This window comes from Ursus americanus, unplaced genomic scaffold, assembly GCF_024610735.1.
Source record: "Ursus americanus isolate L20-20 unplaced genomic scaffold, mUrsAme1.1.p SCAF_68, whole genome shotgun sequence".
NCBI lineage: Eukaryota > Metazoa > Chordata > Mammalia > Carnivora > Ursidae > Ursus > Ursus americanus.
This window is the reverse complement of record NW_028273650.1, coordinates 1187740-1207440: the sequence shown is the minus strand read 5'-3', so window position 1 is coordinate 1207440 and position 19701 is coordinate 1187740. Positions and strand designations below refer to the sequence as shown.

General features: G+C 43.6%; 1 protein-coding gene across 1 annotated transcript in view; it reads right to left on the bottom strand.

Moving 5' to 3' along the window:
* The window catches only part of LOC123786486 (uncharacterized), a 224356-nt gene that overhangs the window by 135233 nt on the left and 69422 nt on the right, over window positions 1–19701 (bottom strand). The window contains exon 9 of the mRNA XM_087860545.1: window positions 417–18027. The gene's annotated coding sequence lies outside the window, so the exon portion shown is untranslated. The remainder of the gene's footprint in view (window positions 1–416; window positions 18028–19701) is intronic.

Genomic DNA, 19701 nt, shown 5'->3' with positions numbered 1-19701 from the left:
TTTTATTTCAATCCAATTAATTAACATATAATGTATTATTTGTTTCAGAGGTAGAGGCCAGTGATTCATCAGTCTCATATAATACACAGTGCTCATTACATCACGTGCCCTCCTTAATGCCCAGCACCCGGTTACCCCATCCCCCACCACCTCCCCTCCAGCAACCCTCAGTTTGTTTCCTATGATTAAGAGCCTCTTATGGCCTGTCTCCCTCTCTCTCATCTTGTTGTATTTTTCCTCTCTTCCCCATGATCCTCTGTTTTGTTTCTTTAATTCCACGTATGCATGAGATCATATAATTGTCTTTCTCTGATTAATTTATTTTGCTTAGCGTAATCCCTCCAGTTCCATCTACATCATTGCAAATGGCAAGATTTCATTGTTTTGATGGCTGAGTAGTATTCCATTATACATACCACGTATATATATTCCATTCCATATATATCACATCTTCTTTATCCATTCATCTGTCAATGGACATCTGGGCTCTTTCCATAGTTTGGCTGGTGTGGACATTGCTGCTATAAACATTGGGATGCAGGTGCCCCTTCGGGTCACTATATTTGTATCTTTGGGATAAATACCTAGTAGTGCAATTGCTGGGTCATAGGGAAGTTCTGTTTTTAACTTTTTGAGGAACCTCCAAATTCTTCTCCAGAATTAGGTACCAGTTTCCACTCCCGCCAACAGGGCAAGAGGGTTCCCCTTTCTCCTCATCCTTGCCAACATCTGTCATTTCCTGACTTGTTAATGAGGTGGTATCTCATTATGATTTTGATTTGTATTTCCCAAGTGATATTTAACATTTTTCATGTGTCTGTTGTCCATTTGTATGTTTTCTTTGGAGAATGTCTATTCGTGTCTTCTGCCCATTTCTTGCTTGGATTATTTATTCTTTGGGTGTTGAATTTGATAAGTTCTTTATAGATTTTGGATATTAGCCCTTTATCTGATTAAGACATTTGCAGATATCTTCTCCCATTCCGTGGGCTGCCTCTTAGTTTTTTTGACTGTTTCCTTGGCTGTGCAGAAGCTTTTTATCTTGATGAAGTCCCACAAGTTCATTTTTTCTTTTGTTTCCCTTGCCTTTGGAGATGTGTCATGAAAAAGGTTGCTGTCCTAGAGGTTGCTGCCTATGCTCTCCTCTAGGATTCTGATGGATTCCTGTCTCACACTTAGGTCTTTCATCCATTTGGAGTTTATCTTTGTGTATGGTGTGAGAGAGTGGTCAAGTTTCATTCTTTTGCATGTAGCTGTCCAATTTTCCCAACACCATTTGTTGAAGAGAGTGTCTTTTTTCCATTGGGTATTCAGTCCTGCTTTGTGGAAGATAAATTGACCATAGAGTCGAGGGTCCACTTCTGGATTCTCTGTTCTGTTCCATTGATCTATGTGTCTGTTTTTGTGCCGGTACCATACTGTCTTGATGATTACAGCTTTGTAATATAGCTTGAAGTCTGGAATCATGATGCCTCCAGCTTTGGATTTCTTTTTCAATATTACTTTTGCTATTTGGGGTCTTTTCTGGTTCCATACAAGTTTTAGGATTGTTTGCTCTGGGTCTATGGAAAATGCTGATGGTATTTTGATAGGGATTGTGTTGAATGTGTAGATTGCTTTGGGTAACATAGACATTTTAACAATATTTGTTCTTCCAATCCATGAGCATGGAATGTTTTTCCATTTCTTTGTGTCTTCCTTGATTTCTTTCATAAGGTTCTATAATTTTCAGAGTACAGACCCTTTACCTCTTTGGTTCTGTTTATTCCTAGGTAATTTAATGGGTTTTTTGGGCAACTGTAAATGGGATCGATGCCTTCTCTTTCATCTGCCTCATTCTTAGTGTATCAAAATGCAACTGACTTCTGTGCACTGATTTCATATCCTGCCACTTTGCTGAATTCCTGTATGAGTCCTAGCAATTTTTGGGTGGAGTCTTTGGGACTTTCTCCATAGAGTACCTTGTTTGACTTCTTCTTTGCCAGTTTGGATGTCTTTTCTTTCTGTTGTCTGATTGCTGAGGCGAGGACTTCCAGTACTATGTGGAACAACAGTAGTGAGAGTGGACAGCCTTGTCATGTTCCTGACCTTACGGGAAAAGCTCTCAGATTTTCAGCACTGAGGATGATATTTGCCATGGGTTTTTCATATGTGGCTTTTATGATGCTGAGGCATGTTCCCTCTATCCCTACACAGCAGAGAGTTTTTATCAAGAAAAGATTTTGTATTTTCTTAAATGCTTTTTCTGCATCAATTGAGAGGATCGTATGGTTCTTGACCTTTCTTTTATTAATGTGGTGTATCACATTGATTGATTTGCAGATGTTGAACCATCCTTGCAGCCCAGGAACAAATCCTAAATGGTCACGGTGAATTATCCTTTTAATGTACTGTTGGATCCTATTAGCTAGTATCTTGGTGAGAATTTTTGCATCGATGTTCATCAGGAATATTGGTCTGTAATTCTCCTTTTTGGTGGGGTCTTTGGTTTGGGGATCAAGGTAGTGCTGGCCTCATAGAAAGAGTTTGGAAGTTTTCCTTCCCTTTCTATTTTTTGAAACAGCTTCAGGAGAATAAGTTATTAATGCTTCTTTATATGTTTGGTTTCCGCTGGTAGGCCATCTGGTCCTGGACTCTTGTTTGTTGGGAGATTCTTAATTACTGCTTCAATTTCTTTGCTGATTATGGGTTTGTTCAGGTTTTCTATTTCTTCCTGTTTCAGTTTTGGTAGTTTATATGTTTCTGGGAATGCATCCATTTCTTCCAGATTGCCAAGTTTGTTGGCACATAATTGCTCATAATATGTTCTTATAATTGTTTGTATTTCTTCAGTGTTGGTTGTGATCTCTCCTCTTTCGTTTGTGATTTTGAGTCCTTTCTCTTTTCTTTTGGATAAGTCTGGCTAGGGTTTATCAACCTTATTCTTTCAAAGAATGAGCTCCTAGTTTTGTTGATCTGTTCTACTGTTCTTTTGATTTCTATATCATTGATTTCTGTTCTAATCTTTGTTATTTCTCTTCTCCTGCTGGCGTTAGGCTTTATTTGCTGGGTTTTTTCCCCATCTCCTTTAGGAGTAAGGTTAGGATGTGTATTTGAGAATTTTCTTGTTTCTTGAGAAAGATCGGTATTGCTATATACTTCCCTCTTAGGACTACCTTTGCTGCATTCCAAAGGTTCTGAACTGTCGTGTTTTCATTTTCATTTGCTTCCATTTTTTTTTTAATTCTTTAATTTTCTGCTTGGCGCCTTCATTCTTCAGTAAGATGTTCTTTAAGCTGGGGCGCCTGGGTGGCACAGCGGTTAAGCGTCTGCCTTCGGCTCAGGGCGTGATCCCGGCATTATGGGATCGAGCCCCACATCAGGCTCCTCCGCTATGAGCCTGCTTCTTCCTCTCCCACTCCCCCTGGTTGTGTTCCCTCTCTCGCTGGCTGTCTCTGTCTCTGTCAAATAAATAAATAAAATCTTAAAAAAAAAAAAAAAGATGTTCTTTAAGCTCCATGTATTTGTGGTCTTCCAAATTTTTTCTTATGGTTGACTTTAAGTTTTACAGCATTGTGGGGGCGCCTGGGTGGCACAGCTGTTAAGCGTCTGCCTTCGGCTCAGGACGTGATCCCGGCGTTATGGGATCGAGCCCCACATCAGGCTCCTCCACTATGAGCCTGCTTCTTCCTCTCCCACTCCCCCTGCTTGTGTTCCCTCTCTCGCTGGCTGTCTCTGTCTCTGTCGAATAAATAAATAAAATCTTAAGAAAAAAGAAAAAAAAAGTTTTACATTATTGTGGTCTGAAAACATGTAGGGAACCATCCCAGTCTTTTGGTACCTGTTGAGACTTGATTTGTGACCCAGTATGTGATCTATTCTGGAGAATGTTCCATGTGCACTTGAGAAGAATGTGCATTCTGCTCCTTTAGGATGAAGTGCTCTGAATATATCTCTAAAGTCCATCTGGTCCAGTGTGTCATCCAAAGCCCTTGTTTTTTGATGCAAAGAGTGAGATCTTGTTGATTGTTGATCTTCTGCTTAGATCATCTGTCTATTGCTCTTTGCAAATTGAAGGGTAAGAAATCAGAGAAAGACAAACCTTATGAGACTCTTGACTCTGGGAAACAACCTGAGGGTTGCAGGAGGGGAGTTGGGTGGGCGGATGGGGTAACTGGGTGATGGGCATTAAGGAGGGCACGTGATGTAATGAGCACTGGGTATTATATGCAACTGATGAATCACTAAACTTCACCTCTGAAACATATACTATACATTAATTTAAAAAAAAAAGCAGGTAGATAGAGCAATGGAACAGAAGAGAGAGCCCCCAAAATAAATTTACACATACATGGATAAATGATCTTTGATGAGGGTGCCAAGAGTACACAATGAGGAAAGGATAGTCTCTTTAACAATCAACAGAATGAAAAGGCAGTCTATAGAATGGGAGAATCCAATTGCAAACCTTGTATCAGAAAAGAGACTAGGGGCCCTGGGTGGCTCAGCTGATTAAGCATCCAACTCTTGATTTCAGCTTAGGGCATGATCTCAGGGTTATGAGTTCAAGCCCTGCTTTGGGCTCCATACTCATTTTGGATTCTGCTTGAGATTCTCTACCTTGTCCTATGCCCCACCTACTACTTGCTCACTCTCTCTCTAAAAAATAAAATCTTTAAAAAATAAAAAAGAGGCTAATATCCAAAATATATAAGAAACTGCTACTAATCATTAAAATAAAAGTGTTTAATCCAGGGGCGCCTGAATAACTCAGTTGGTTAAGCATCTGCTTTCTGCTCAGGTGATGATCCCGGAGTCTTGGAATCAAGTCCCACATCAGGCTCCCTGCTCAGCAGAGTCTGCTTCTCCCTCTGACCCTCCCTTCTCTTGTGCTTTCTCTCTATCTCTCAAAATAAATGAATCTTTTAAGAAAGTGTTTAACCCAACATAAAAATGGGCTAAATATTTCAATAGACATTTTTCCAATGAAGAAATACAAATGGCTGACAGACATATGAAAAGCAGCTCAGCATCATTAATCATCAGAGAAATCCAAATCAAAGGACAATATCATGTCACCTGTTAGGATGGTTTATATATATGTTGGTAAGAAAATGGAAATTTGAACATTCATATACTGTTAGTGAGAATGTAAAATGGTACAGCCATTATGGAAAACAGTACTGAGTTTCCTCAGATAATTGCAAATAGAACCACCATATGATCCAGTAATCACATATCTAGGGATACATCCAAAGGAAATGAAATCAGTAGATGACCCTAGTATTTGTTATGATAGTCCCCAACTCCTCTGTCGTGTTGAATTCAGAGGAAAAAATTTTATCTTCCATCACTATTATGTTAACTATAAACTGTAAGTGTCCTTCATCAAGTTGACAAAGTCTTTCTTAATTCTTATTTTGCTGAGAGTTTTTAAAATCTTGAATGTATGTTGAATTGTCCTAAATGCTTTTTCTGTATCTGCTGAAATGATCAAGATTCTTCTTCTTCAGTCCATTGACTTGGGAATTACTGTATCAGTTTCCCATTGCTGTAACCAATTACCACAAATGTATTGCCTTCAAACCTCATAAATATAGTGTCTTACACTTCTGCAGGTCAGAGTCTCATATGGGCCTCACTGGACTAAAATAAATACGTCTGTAGGGTGTTCCTTTTTGGAAGCGCTGGGAGAGAATCTGGTTCCTGGCTTTTTCTAGCTTCTAGAGGTTGTCTACACTCCCTGCTTAGTTGCCCCTTCCACCTCTAATGCCAGCAATAGCTGACTGACTTCCCCACATCCTAGTGGACTCTTCTGCTGCACTTCCACTTTTCATGACCTTGTGACCACTTGGATAATCCAGGATCATCTCCTGATTTTAATGTGAGCTGATTGGCAACCTAATTCCATCTGCAACTTTAATTCCCCTTCCCCATGTAAGGCAACATGCGGGCAGATTCCAAGGATTAGAACATGGACATTTGTGGGGGGCATCATTCTGCTAGAGATGGTACCCAGGGCTGAGTGTCAAGGAGCAGGGACATATATGAATGCAGGAGCCCATCTCCCCATGGTGCTTAGGGAGAGAATAAGAGGGACTTAGGGTTGCCCCTTTCTGGAATCTCAGGGAGCAGAGCTCTTGAGCATCTATACACGACCTGTGCCCCTCTCATTGTGCTCCTCACTTTCTGCACAGATGAGAGCTGAACTTTTCTGGGTGGAAGATTTGTGGGGGGCCCCTCATTCAGCTCTGGTCCACTCCCTCATTCACCCAACTCACTGTTCTACTTGTCCCTCCCCCGTGCCAGGGTCTGTGGTCCAGGTGGGGTTGACTCAGCCACCCTCAGTGTCCAAGGGCCAAGGAGAGATGGCCACCAGCACGTGCACTAGGGGAGCAGCTCAGCTTCAGCAACACCTGGGCTTTGTTGCCAAACTCCTGACCCCCAGATTTGCAATTGCCTCTCAGAAGAGATTCCTGGGCTCCAGGTCAGGCAGCCAGGCTTCTTGATCTCTGGGCTTCAGCCTGGAAAAGAGGCTGATTATTACTGCTTAGTGTGGGACAGCAGCTTGATGCCTACATTGTCCTCAAGGCCCACAGGGAAGTGAGATAAAAACCTGTTGGCTGTCTGTACCTTCTCACTGTCCAGAGTTATTGCTGTCATTTTGTGGCCAAGTGGCTGCTGCTGAGTTCTGGAGTAGTGTAATGGGGGCCGTCCTTTCTCCTCTGGTTCTCTGAGACTGTGTGGTTGATGCACCCCCATTTCTAAGATCCTGGGTATGGTTTGCTGACCCAGCTGTCCACAATTTTTGGAGCTTTTGGTCAGATCACTCAGTCCTGCACTGGAAGTATTGGTGTGGATTATTATGTTAGTGACTGGAACCAGCTTTGCTCTGGGAAAAAAATGCAGAGTCCCTCTTCTTCCCTTGAAAGTTCTGCTTCCCTCCAATTTCCTGATACTATATGTGTACACCCAAACAACAGACCCAATCAACCCTTGGGTCCAGTATCAGGCAGAGGTTAACTGGCGTGTGCCAAAGAGGGCTGGGTGGTCCCTCCCATTCCTCAGAGTGGAGCACCCACAAGATGTGCTTAGCTCTCTCTCCCTGTCCTTGAGGCCTTCCCTATTTTGTCCCCCAATCAGGAATGATGGAGAGAGAGCAACACAGGATGAGGTGAAGGGGATCCCCCTGACTGCCACAGTGGAGAGTGGGTTGGTCTTGGGTGATCTGTCATGGTCTTTGGTCCTTCTGCTGTTCTTTTATTTTTTTTTAAAGATTTTATTTATTTATTTGACAGAGAGATAGGCAGCGAGAGAGGGAACACAAGCAGGGGGAGTGGGAGAGGAAGAAGCAGGCTCCCAGCAGAGGAGCCCGATGTGGGACTCGATCCCGGAACGCCGGGATCACGCCCTGAGCCGAAGGCAGACGCTTAACGACTGCGCTACCCAGGGGCCCCTTCTGCTGTTCTGAATCTGGAACAAGTTCTCTCTGAGGTTGGCTTCCCTCTGGATCCCCCTCTACAGTGATCTACAATGGAGGAAGAAGCTGTGGAGGTCACTTCACTGAGTGCAAGGCTGTGGAAGAGGCTGCAGTCTTAAGAGGAGGCTCCTGGGCAGTGAAGAGACCCCCCTCTGGGAGGAGGGGATAGTGGACAGGTGGATGGGCATGCAACTCTCTCTCCAAGGTCCCCTTCTGTATGTACATCTGGCCCTAACACAGCAGGAGGAGTTGTGGGCCTGCCTTGCCACAAACCCCTGGGGTACATCAGCTGTGGGAGGCCATCAAGGGGAGGGGAAGGATCTGCATGACTTCCCTGTCCTCCCTTTGAGTGGGGCAAGTAGGTAAAATCAACTTTGGGCCCCGCAGGAAGCAGAACTCGAAGGGTCTTTCCATCACAGCCCCGTCCTCTTTCCTCCCCACTCCTCTCACTCTCTGCTCAGGTGATTTGTTGACACTGGATCAGGGGAGGCCCTGCCACTTCCTTCTTATAGACATCATATGACCTCAGACTCACCATCCCTGTGTCTCTTTCCATTTCAGGGCCCTGGGCACAGTCTACACCGTCTCGGGAATCTCAGTGTCGGGGGCTCCTGGACAGAGAGGTGCTGTGTCTCGCACTGGGCTCGCAGTGCGTCATTGGACTTTGGCACAGGATGAATGCTGTCCTCAAAACTGTGACCCTCTGAAGCCCCCGCACTTAGCTTCCTCTGGTATTCTGGTGATGCATGTTGCTTCAGTTAGTTGTGAAAAGTCCTATTCAACGGAAAACTGAGTATATTTAGAATGATATGTTCATTGAATAGATCGATGTAAGAAGTGACCTCTAAGGATTCATGTGTGAGTTCTTTTCTCTAGGAAATTGTCTTGATGACTCATCCCATGTCTTCCGTGACTGTAGGATTAACCATGCTTTTTTGCCTCAATTTGGACAAGTCACTTAACTCCTTTGCAGGTAGGCTGCATGCAGAGGTGACCAAACTTATTTTACAAGTTTGGACTAAATGAACAAATGCATTGACTGCTTAGGACATGTGGAAGACCCGTGAGGGTGGGTCTTTGGAAAAACCCTGAGAGACCGTGGTCAACCTGGCCGGGAGGGCAGTGACACCACAGTGCTACTATGTATCCTACATCCTCTAGACTCCAGGAGAGACATCCAGCTGTAGCCACCCATGTTTTAAGAAAAAGTGGCAGGGAAAAAGACAAAATGTCAGACACAAAAGAAAGAACTGAGAAAATAATGCCCATAACATAGGTTGACTGGGGTTGACTGTGACAATGGAGAGAGACAGCTGTGACAAGACAAGGATCTCAGAGCTGCAGAGAGGCGCATGCCTCTCTGAGTGATCATGCTTTGCTCAGAGGACATGACCCAGTAATGTGAGACTAGGCTGTCAGTAGGCCACCAACCAACATTTAGTGAAGGGTAGCATGACAGATACATCCCAAGATCTTACATGAATACAACTTCTCTCTCTCCTCACAAATGCCCCCTTGAGGAATGACTGTTAGTCCTGTTTTCGACATGAGGAGACGTCTCCTAGAAATGTTTTTTGATCCTGCTGTGTGTCATGTGGTGTGAATGGCAGAGCGAGGCATGGTGCAGACCATGCAGATTCAGATCCTGCACCCTCCCCACTGCAACGTGTTGTCCTCACTGCACTGTCTCTGGAGAATCTCTGTCCCGTTCACCAGGTGCAAGGAGGTAAGTGCAGGATTACTGGTAAGAACTTCACATTCTCTCCCTCCATGGATCCTAATTATTCTTGGGAAGATATACATAAAATAACCACACAATAAAAAGGTCAACTAATAGGAGATCCCTGAAAAAGATGACCTGGGCACAGCTCTAGTCAGAGAGATTTTGGGAGGTTCTCTGGAAGAGGGGCTGACTGAACCCCTATCTGAGGAATGCATTCGGGTAACTTGGGGTGCAGCCTGGGTAGTGGCTGGAGTGGGCAGTGGAGGAGGAGGTGATGCCTGCAGAAAGAACATCATATGGATGGAATCAGGAGGCGATGAGGAAAGTTTGAGGACGAGGCGATGGGAGGTCAATGTGACTGGAGCTGTTTCGCAGTCAACAGACAACTCGTAACCAACCAAGCAAACCGCATGCTGCCTAGACACAGCTCAGTGCGGTCAACTCAAAGCCACAGTAATGCTGTCGTGAGGCTCAGACTTCCACTGTGACATGAGGCCCAGCGAGAAGCCGAGTCCTTCCCAACCCGTCTGCTGCACACACGTCAGTGTGATGTACGTGTCTGGAGTGGTCTCCAGGCAAACAGGATGATGAAAATCAGCTACTTCCTCTTGACTGCTCTAGCGAGGCCTTGGGCAATTTGGAGCAATTTTACATGTATTTTTTTTATTTTTTTTTAAAGATTTTATTTATTTGACAGAGAGAGAGACAGCGAGAGAGGGAACACAAGCAGGAGGAGTGGGAGAGGAAGAAGCAGGCCTCCCGCCAAGCAGGGAGCCCGATGCGGGGCTCGATCCCAGGCCCCTGGGATAATGACCTGAGCCGAAGGCAGACGCTTAACGACTGAGCCCCCCCGGTGCCTGTACATATATTTTAAAGATACAGTGTGGATTTAGAATGATAGGCAGCTTTACACCATATCTTGGAATCTCTGTATATCTTCATGTTTTCTTTCTATATAGTTCAAGCCTTATCAAGATAAGTAAAATATACATGGCCAAAGATAATTGATTTTATTCCCAAATAACTTTCTCTATGACTGTGAAGATGAATTAAGTAAATTTACAAGTTCAAGAAATCATACATATATTAAATATCCAAACTCTACCATTACAAAATTGTGCATATGATAAGCTTTAGTTTTTTTTTAAGTTGGAGGAAGAATATAACAACAAAGCCCTGTTTAATGACCTAAATTCAACCTGAGGATCTGGTTGGTCACTATTATCCAGAGGTGCCACGTCATATTATTCAGTATACGATTTTAAGAAAATTCTTTTATTTTTTTTAAATTTAATTCCTTTTAAAGTGACGCTCTATTTTGAAGTTGAATTTCATGTCTGTGACCTAACAGTGTGCACACAACTGCATGAGGAGTCTCTCTGAGACACAGTTTACGTTGAACTGTGATTCCTGCAAACACCTGAGGATAATCAGTCATGGACTGTGGCTTGAGGATATTCAAAAGAGTATGATGTGGTGAGTGACTTTAGTGCAAATGGCAGCTTAAAGACCTCCAAAAATTCTCTCCTCAAAAAAAAAATCAATGAGGAAACTGGCAAAAATTGCCACCAACATCTTAAGAACTCTGGAAATAAACTCAAACTTGCAGCAGTAGAGGGAATGTTGATACTGGTGGAAGAGGGAGGAAAAAAAAACAGGTGAGTCTCAGTCAGAACCATGAGTTTTGTGCTGTTTTAACATGGCCTAGTCCCATCCCCTGCCCTGTGGCTGCAGAGTAGTTCAGAAAACTAAAGCCCATGTTCACAGTGAAAGACAGCAATGCGGCAGCCACTGGAGAGAACAGAATGGGTCCGGAGCTCCCTCAAAACCTCATTTCTAGAGAATTACCACTAATGGGTCTGAGGGATGTCTGCAAGACCCTACTTGTTTGACTGTTTGTGTTTAATCTCACTTGGAGCTTGCCCAGAACAAAAAGCCTTTTCCCAGCATAATTGTCAAAAAAGAAATTATAGGCAGTTGCTTAACTTGTGGTTGGTTGGTTAAAGTGATAGATATTAGTTGGAGCAAACAATAGAGTAATAGAAAGCTTACAAGGACCACCAAAAAATGAGATTTCCATGAGGGGATTTGAAAAGTTCTGACTTATTCTTACGAATCTAGAACACTGTAAGCATACCCAGGAGAGATCCTAGAAGGCCCTTAGCTCTCCCCCTGCCTGACCTGGATGTTCTGCACAAGCAACAATGAAGGTTTTCAGCTACCAGCTGAATTTTGAAGATACGATTCAACATGCTCACGAAGCCCTTCGACAAAGACTGAATGACTTAGTTCTAGGCTGTTCGTGAGATCTCTCTCCGGCCAATGGCTGACCGCCATAGAGCTGAGCAGGGACTACAGTGGTCACACGTGACAAAGAATACAGACTTTGGAGAATTAGTTCATTAAAGTCACTAATGAGAAAGCAATGACAAAAAATAGCAAAGCCAACAAATCCTAGGGAAGAGTGAGAATCCGATTTCTAGAGTTGTCATATGATATTATTTTAAATAACCAATTTACAGTCCCCCTCCCCAGTAACAAGATACCTGCAGGGAAACCAGAAGTCTGACTGTGCAGAAAAAAGTTGGCATACCAGGGCGAAGTGTGCTTTCCTATGACAGGCCTGCTTGTCAGACTGACCCTGTCTGAAGTCTGGGAACTTGGAATCAAGAGGGTCCCCACCATTCTCTGGTAAGTGTGGCTTGTTGTGCCTAGACTGTTGGTGCAAACCCTGTGGTTTATGCAGAACATATCTTTGCTGATAGAACTCTGAAATTCAGGTATGTGCTAGGCAGAGGGTGCCTAAATGACCAGTTCCCACTAAAAACCTCTGAGTACAAAGTCTCCAATGAGCTTTCCTGGAAGATGTTTCACACTTTATTGCTGGAGGAATGAAGTGTACCTTTGTGATGCCACTGGAGCAGTTCTCTTGAAAGCTTGTGGCTGGTTTTCTCTGAACCTCCCATGCACCTTTCCCTTTGCTTATTTTGCTTAGTGTGCTTTCACTGTAATAAATCATAACTATCAGGATGGCTATATACTGAGTTCAGTTAGTCTTTCTAGAGGGACGGATGTTGGAGGTGCTCTTGGGCTGTCCCCCACACATAAGCTGATATACAAGGAGAAAAAAGCAATGAATACACACTGTCCCTAAGCAAAGTCCAGACACTGGACTTACGAGACAGATACTTTGTATCAGCTCTTTTAAGTATATGTAAAGAATTAAGGGAAATGATATTTAAAGAACTAAAACATAGTATGAGAATTATATCTCTCCAAGTAGAGAATAACAATAAAAAAGATGTGAATTATAAAAGAGAAACAGATATTCTGGAGTTGAAAAGTATAGTAACAACTGAAAATGTCACTAAAGGGGCTTGTATTCACTTCCTAGGACCATTGTAAGAAATTACTACACTTTACATGGGCTAAAACAATAGAAATTTACTCTTTCACACATCTGAAGGCTGGAAATCTGAAGTCAAGCTATAACTTAGGCTCTGCTTCCTATTGAAAGAGCTAGAGAACTATCTTTCCTTGCCCCTTGCTATCTTTTGGTAGTTTCTGGAAATTCATGGCTTTCCTTGGATTGCATCTGCATCACTCTAAACCCTGCCTCTGTCATCACATGGTGGCTTTCTCCCCTCTGTGTCTGTGTGTCCAAACCTCCCTGCTCTTATAAGGACAGCAGCCATTCAATCAGGGCACACTCTAATCCAGTGTAACCTTATCTTGATTATATCTGCAAAGACCTTATTTCCAAATAAGGATACTTTCACAGGTACTGTGGGGTACAACTTTAATGTATAATTTGGGGAGACACAAAGCCACAACAAAGCTGAACAACAGATTTGAGCAGGAAAAAGACAAAAATTTGAAGATAGATTAATAGAGATCCAGTCTGATGAACAGTGAGTTAAAAAATATGGATGGGAGAAAAAAATAGCAGAGCCTCGCGGACCTGTATAATACAATAAGCATGCCAACATATGCACAAAGAAAAGTCCCCAGAAAAAGAAAAGACAGGGAATGAAATATAAAATAAGTAAAAGATAAAATAAATAAAAGAGAGGGACAGTGAAGATATGTGAAGTAACAATAGCCAAAATCTCACCAAATTTCATGAGAAACATTAATAAAAATATTCAAGAAGTTCAAAAAAGTCCAAGCAGGATAAACCCACCTCATAATAAAATTGTTCAAGGCCAAAGACAAAGAGAAAATCATGAAAGCAACTAATCATTTACAAAGGCTCCTCAATTTTATGGCTAATTTTCATCAGAAACCAGAGGCCAGAAGGCAGTGGGATGACATGAAAAGTGCCAAAAGACAGAAACTGTCAACCAAGAGCTCTGTATCTAGCAGATGTCTTTCAGTAATAAAGGAGACATTGAGACATTCCCAGATAACATTTGAGAGAACCCACTGCTTTCACAAGGCCTACAAAGAAATACTAAGGGCCCTTCAAGCTGAAATGAAAAGACAACAGAGTAACTTAAATCTACATGAAGAAATAAAGAGTTGCATAGGTTAATATACAAGAAAGTGTAAATATATAAGTATGTATATGTTGGCTAATGAATTTAAATAAAAAATATAAAAGTATGTAAGATGTGTATAATTGTAAACAATGTATTATTTTCTCCTGATTTAAAAGGCACCACCTGAAGTCAATATTATAAACATGCTGACGAGCACACAGTGTATAAAGATATAATTTGTATGACCATGGCAATAAGGGGAGGGTGTGCATTGAATCTACATGAAGGTAGTTTCTATATGCCATGGAAATTAATCTGGTATTAATCCAATTAGAATGTTATAATTTAAGGTGTTAATTATAATCTGAGGGAAGCTACTAAGAACATAACCCAGAATATATAGCAAAAGAAGCACCATGGAAATGTATTCGGTACGCTAGAACATAACATAAAAAACCGGTAATGGAGGACTATTAGAAAAGAGATGACATATACAGCCAAAAAACCAAACCAAAACAAAAAACAGATACCAATGCTAGCTGATTAGTAATTAAATATTCATGGATTATATACTCCAATTCAGAGGCAGATATTGGCAGAATGGATTTAAAAAAACCCTATAATCTCCATTTGCTGCCTATGAGGGAGTCACGCTTTAAGTCTAAGACAGAGAGGTTGAAAATAAAAGGAAAAGAAATGCTAAGCAAGTAGTAACCAAAAGAGAACGAGACTGGCTTTGATAATATAAGACAAACTTTTATGACATTTTTCTTCTAGAAAAAAAAAGGACATTTTATAATGACAAAAGGGCCCATCCTTCGAGATTATGAACGTTTTACAAGAGAACTCCAAAATATATAAAACAAACTGACAAAAATGAAGAGAAACAGACCCCTCAACAATTGGAGACTTCAATATTCAACTTCCAATAATGAAAAGTCATTTCTTGTGATGCTCACAGGGTGGGAGGAGTAGGGGCTGAGATCCATATTTCATGGTGCAGGTACTGAAATTTAGAGATTAAGTGACTTTCTCAGAGTTGCAGCTCAACTGCAACTGAATGATGGTTCTGAGTCAGGGGATACAGACGGTTCCCTGGAGATAGAGATCCCTGATCACCTGAATACGAGATCAGGTCCTGGACACCTGAATTGAGCCCTTTCCTCACTCCCTTGCTCATATCCTCTTGCCCCAAGGTTTCTGCAGGCAGACACCTGGTATGTCAAGGAGGTGCCTGCACCAAGAGGATGGCTCAAATCCTGACCCAACTCCTGGCTCTGTGTTTCAATCCCTGACTCAAAATACATTGTCTTTCCTCCAAATGAAGAACAACCCCTGATGGAGTGGGGGGATCTGAGCATGTCTCCATCTCCCCTCACTTGCCCCCAGCACTTGATTCTATCTGCTGCCTTTCAGTGAGACTCCCTGGTGGTCAGGTGATCACCCTGAATGACCAGTAGTCTGCTTGCCTACCAACTGGCTCAGAACCCAGGACATTCTAAACCAACTGCCCACGTGACAGTTGCCCAAAGAACTAGCTTCGTCTTCAACTGACCAAACTTGGATGATGAGCAGTTCATTAACTAGGAGAGGGGTATGCCAGGCTGGACTTTTGTGGCTTAGTGGATGAAATCTACACAGCTCCAGTGTCTCCCTGACTATCTGACCCACCCTCAGAGCAGCCACTATGGAAGGCATGGCTGAGAGCAGGAAGTAGCCACACTGGCCCTTGAGTATGCACCTTCCCTGCTCACTCCTTCCTTTCCAACATCCAGTGTCTTTTGTACAAACCACAGTCCTTCTTCTTGAATCTAATTACTGATTTTACTCCCATGCCACCTTCAATGGAGTAGTTAGTGGGGGTGATATTTGTGGCCCTACCATGTTGTTTGGTCAGATGCCCATTTCAATGTGGCTGAACCACTGTGGGCACAGCCAGCAGAACAGTGGACAGCCAGCAGATCTTCTTAAACACAAATAGTTATATTGTGAATCCCGTGTTTGAATCCCTTAGGATCTTTTTCTTTTTATAACCTGAGCCACAATCCTAGAAAACATACTGAAAATAGAACTGTTGATATGCAGCTGAGAGAAGACCCTGGGAGCACATTCATTCATTCCTATGCTGCACTTCTGTTCTATGAGCAAAGAGGGGTATTATGATCTGTGATGGGGCTGTGATTTTATGAGGATGAGACAATGTAGAAAGGCAGCACAGCACAGGGACGGAGAGAGAGAGAGAGCATGAGAGCTGGTGTCTGGTGGCTGGTATCAACTCATGCTAGAAGACACATGTACCTGGGAAAGTTACTTAACCCCTTTGTCCCTGGTTCCCTGTTCTGCGGCATGAGGCCTATTTACTAGTATTCCCTTACGAAGCTTAATATAAGACAGTCCAGACATCACCTGGAGAAAATGACCGGTGCTGCGTAAGTGCTGTGTAAGTGTTCCAGCATTAACTGTCTGCAAGAATAAGCAAGGAATACAGGAGTGGCTGCCTCCGGAGAGGAAACTCGAACAGATACAGGGCAGGGGAGGGTGCAAGGTGACATTTCAGCCCTCACATGGGCATGATGCTTTACAGCTCATGGAGAGTATCTGTCATCATTTCCTGTCATCCCCCATCATCCTCATGGGTTATGCAGGGTAGGTGCTGTGACCCCTGTTTTGTGATTCATGGCTCTAAATTGTAGAGATTTTAAATGACGCCTGGAGTCACAAGGCTGATGACAGATCTGAGATAGGAAAGTAGTTGTTTCCTTGGGGACAGAGATCCCTGAACAACCCCTACCGCCTTCCCTGAGTCCTCCAGATCATGTGCTGGACTTCTGAACCAAGGGCTACCCTCCCTCCATTCCCCAAATTTTCCTGCCCCAAAGTTGCTGTCAGGACATAGAAGGTGCTGGAGCCAAGAGAAGGGCACATGCCTCCACCCAAACGTTTCAATCTCTGACCCAAAAGCTATGATATTTTCCTGAAAGGAAGTCCCTTAACAGGTCGGGGGAAAATCCCTCCTCCTCCCACGTCATCACACATCAGCTGCCTCAAGGCAGACCGACGGTGTGACCAGTGCTCTGCTTGACTCCTATGTGGCCCAGAGCCCAGGATTTTCCAAGCCAACTTGCACATATAATTCCTCTCTAATGAATCAGCTTGGCCTTCAAGAACCAACCCTGGATGAACCGCTAGCTAATGAGGAAAGTGACCTGATGGACTGGTGCTTTGCTGGTTTAATAGATGAAGCTGACATGTCCTCCACTGTCTTCTGACCACTGATCTGAGCAATAGCCTGAGCAGGCAGAGCCTACACTCTGAGTGTGCACTTCCCGCTCCCCAAACTCTGAAGTCTCTGTAGACTCCTCACCCTTCTCTAGACCTTGCAGTTGCAGGGAGAGAGTTTCTTCCCTCTGCCACCAAATGTTCATTCCACCAACCCAATGGCATTGTCCCTTCTCACCACTGTCCCAGGCAGCACCCAAATACCCAGTAATCCTGTTCACATCAACCAATGGAAATCACTCTATGAAATCCCAGTTTCGTTCCTTTATAAAAACTCTGTGGATTTATAGACCGCTGATGTTTGGTTTTGGATCTTGACATCTACGTTCAGAAGAGTTAACCTGTGATTTCCCTTTACTGTGATGTCTATTGCTAGGTGGCATCCAAATTCTCCTGATCTGATGAAAGCAGTGTAGGTGTGTTCCCTCTGCATATGTTCTCTGGAAGAGGATGTCGGAGAGTGGCATCACTTCTAAAACACTTTGTAGAAATCAGAGGAAACGATCTGTGCCTGAGTTTGTTTTGTAGAAAAAATAGTTTTACATTTGTTTTTTAATTGATGTTTACTTTACATATTGTAAAGTCCCCGAATCTTAAATGTCTAGCTTTATGGTTTCCTGTAATATAAATGCATCTGTTGCCAACACCAATTTGACACACAGAGCATCTCCAGGACCCTGGCAGCCTCCTATAGAAGGAGTTAAGAATAATATCTAACTTATTAGGTTACATGAATAAAATCATCTACTCCATGTATAGTCTAGGCACGACGATTACACATAATTAGCTCAGAAAGAGTGTGGCAGCGTCCTTGGAAGGTAGTTATGTTGCCTGTATGTACTATTACCACCACCCTGTCTCCGCTTTTGTGGCCGCATGCATCAGCGGTCACCCCAGTGTTTGGTTGGTTTTCCTGCGGTGCCAAAAAGGAAGTTAGGGAAGCAACGGAGAACATGTGCACTCGTTTGCTTTACCATTTTCATCCCAAGCGCCCTGCACTCACATTTCCTCTTCCTGTTCTTCTTTGCCCCAATTTGCTTTGTCTTTTCCTTCTTTTGAGTCCATTACAAAAAATTTGTTAACAGCTGAAAGGAAGACAAGAATCAGGCATAACCAGAGCCGCCCAGGGCAGGTAACCATTAAGTGGAGGATGCTGAGAGCAGATCCAGAATTCCCGGGGCCCCTCCAGCAGGGACCCTTCCGACTCCCAGCCCAGCTCCTGGCTGGGGCCATTCAGGGCTGCTCAGCAGGAGTCCGTGGTACAGACCCAGCGTAAGGGGCCAGAGCAACACTAAGAATGTGAATGAGGTAGGCTGCAGGAGGTTTTACAGACATTGATCCAAGGACCTTAAGTGCCTGTATGAGACCACATACTACAGGATGACAATTATAAAGAGGGAATGGGGGAAGAGTTACAAAGAGGAGCTTATAGATAGCAAAAACAAAGTGAAAAGAGAGGAAAGAGGAAATAAATTGCATGCACAGTTTTGCTCCCTGCATGTAATCCTGTGCATGGATAATTGTAGGAGTGGGGAGGAGGAAGCCTTGGGAAAGGACGGGGACAGTCAGGGTTGGGGTGAGAACTTGGACCCACTGCTCCTGGCAGGATAAAGGCCGACCTGGGGATGACTCTGTCTTCCCCTCTGCAATGAGGGAATGGGTCTCTGTGATCTGCAACATATTTTTTCCCGCCTTCAAATTTCATAACTGTGACCATGAATGAACTCCTGTGTCATCTTGTCCTTACAAGAAGGCAGTCACTATCTGCATGCATTTCTGTGTGTGATGTTGCCTTCCTCAGTACTCATGACTCAGTACTCCCCTTCCACTTCTCTCCACTATTTAGTGTTCATCGTCCTTCTCCGTGTCAGCCTCTACCAGCCATGTTATTTTAAAATATGGGGACACCGGAGGAATGATCATGGGTATACTGCCACCCTCCCTCATCAATCAATTGATCAATTAACCAATCCATCCAAACCCAGGGGGCACCTGTAATGGGACTGGGGTTTTGTTGGGCCCTATGGGACAGAATGGCAATGAGTTCCACATACTACCTGTCCTGTGCCTGGGGTAATTGCAGTTACTTGAAGATCGTTCTCAAAAAATCCCATAGGTTTCCTAGCCCCCTAGAGAGCATGAACATGAAATCAGAAGTAAGCTAACTTGTCTAAATTCCCTTAGTCTATACGTGGGGCAACAGGGGCTCTACAGCTGATGCGATCACATAAACACACACTACCTGCCGGAGTTTGCCCTGAACCTTGGAAGGACTTGGGAGGGTGGGCTTTGGGCAGGCCTGGGGTAGGCATGACCAAGGTGTGGGGGGCAGGGCCAATGTGTGGCTGAGGCAGTGGGTTCTGAGAGGAGCACTGACTCCCTACCCTGCCGCCCAGAGAGAGGTCGTGTCCTGTGGCCAATGCCAGGTGACCAGGTCAGCAGGGCTGTAAAAGCTGGTGTGTGAAATAGGCCCAGCAGCTCCTCATACAGTCCTCTAGAATCCCTGCCGGCCATGGAGGGTCTCCAGGGCAGCTGCACATGGGCCTCTTTCAGATGGAAGCACATTCACAGTTCAGACTTGGGTGAGGTATGGAGGCTGGGATGAGCTAAAGGACATTGGAGCATATGCATAATTCCAGAGGAAAGGTTCTTCAACTCACCTAGCTATGGAAGTGGCCTTTAAGGAGGAGCAAACAGGACAGGAACATAATGTTACTAGTCCTGTACGTTAAAAGGGAGAGAGTTGACCTCTCATCTAC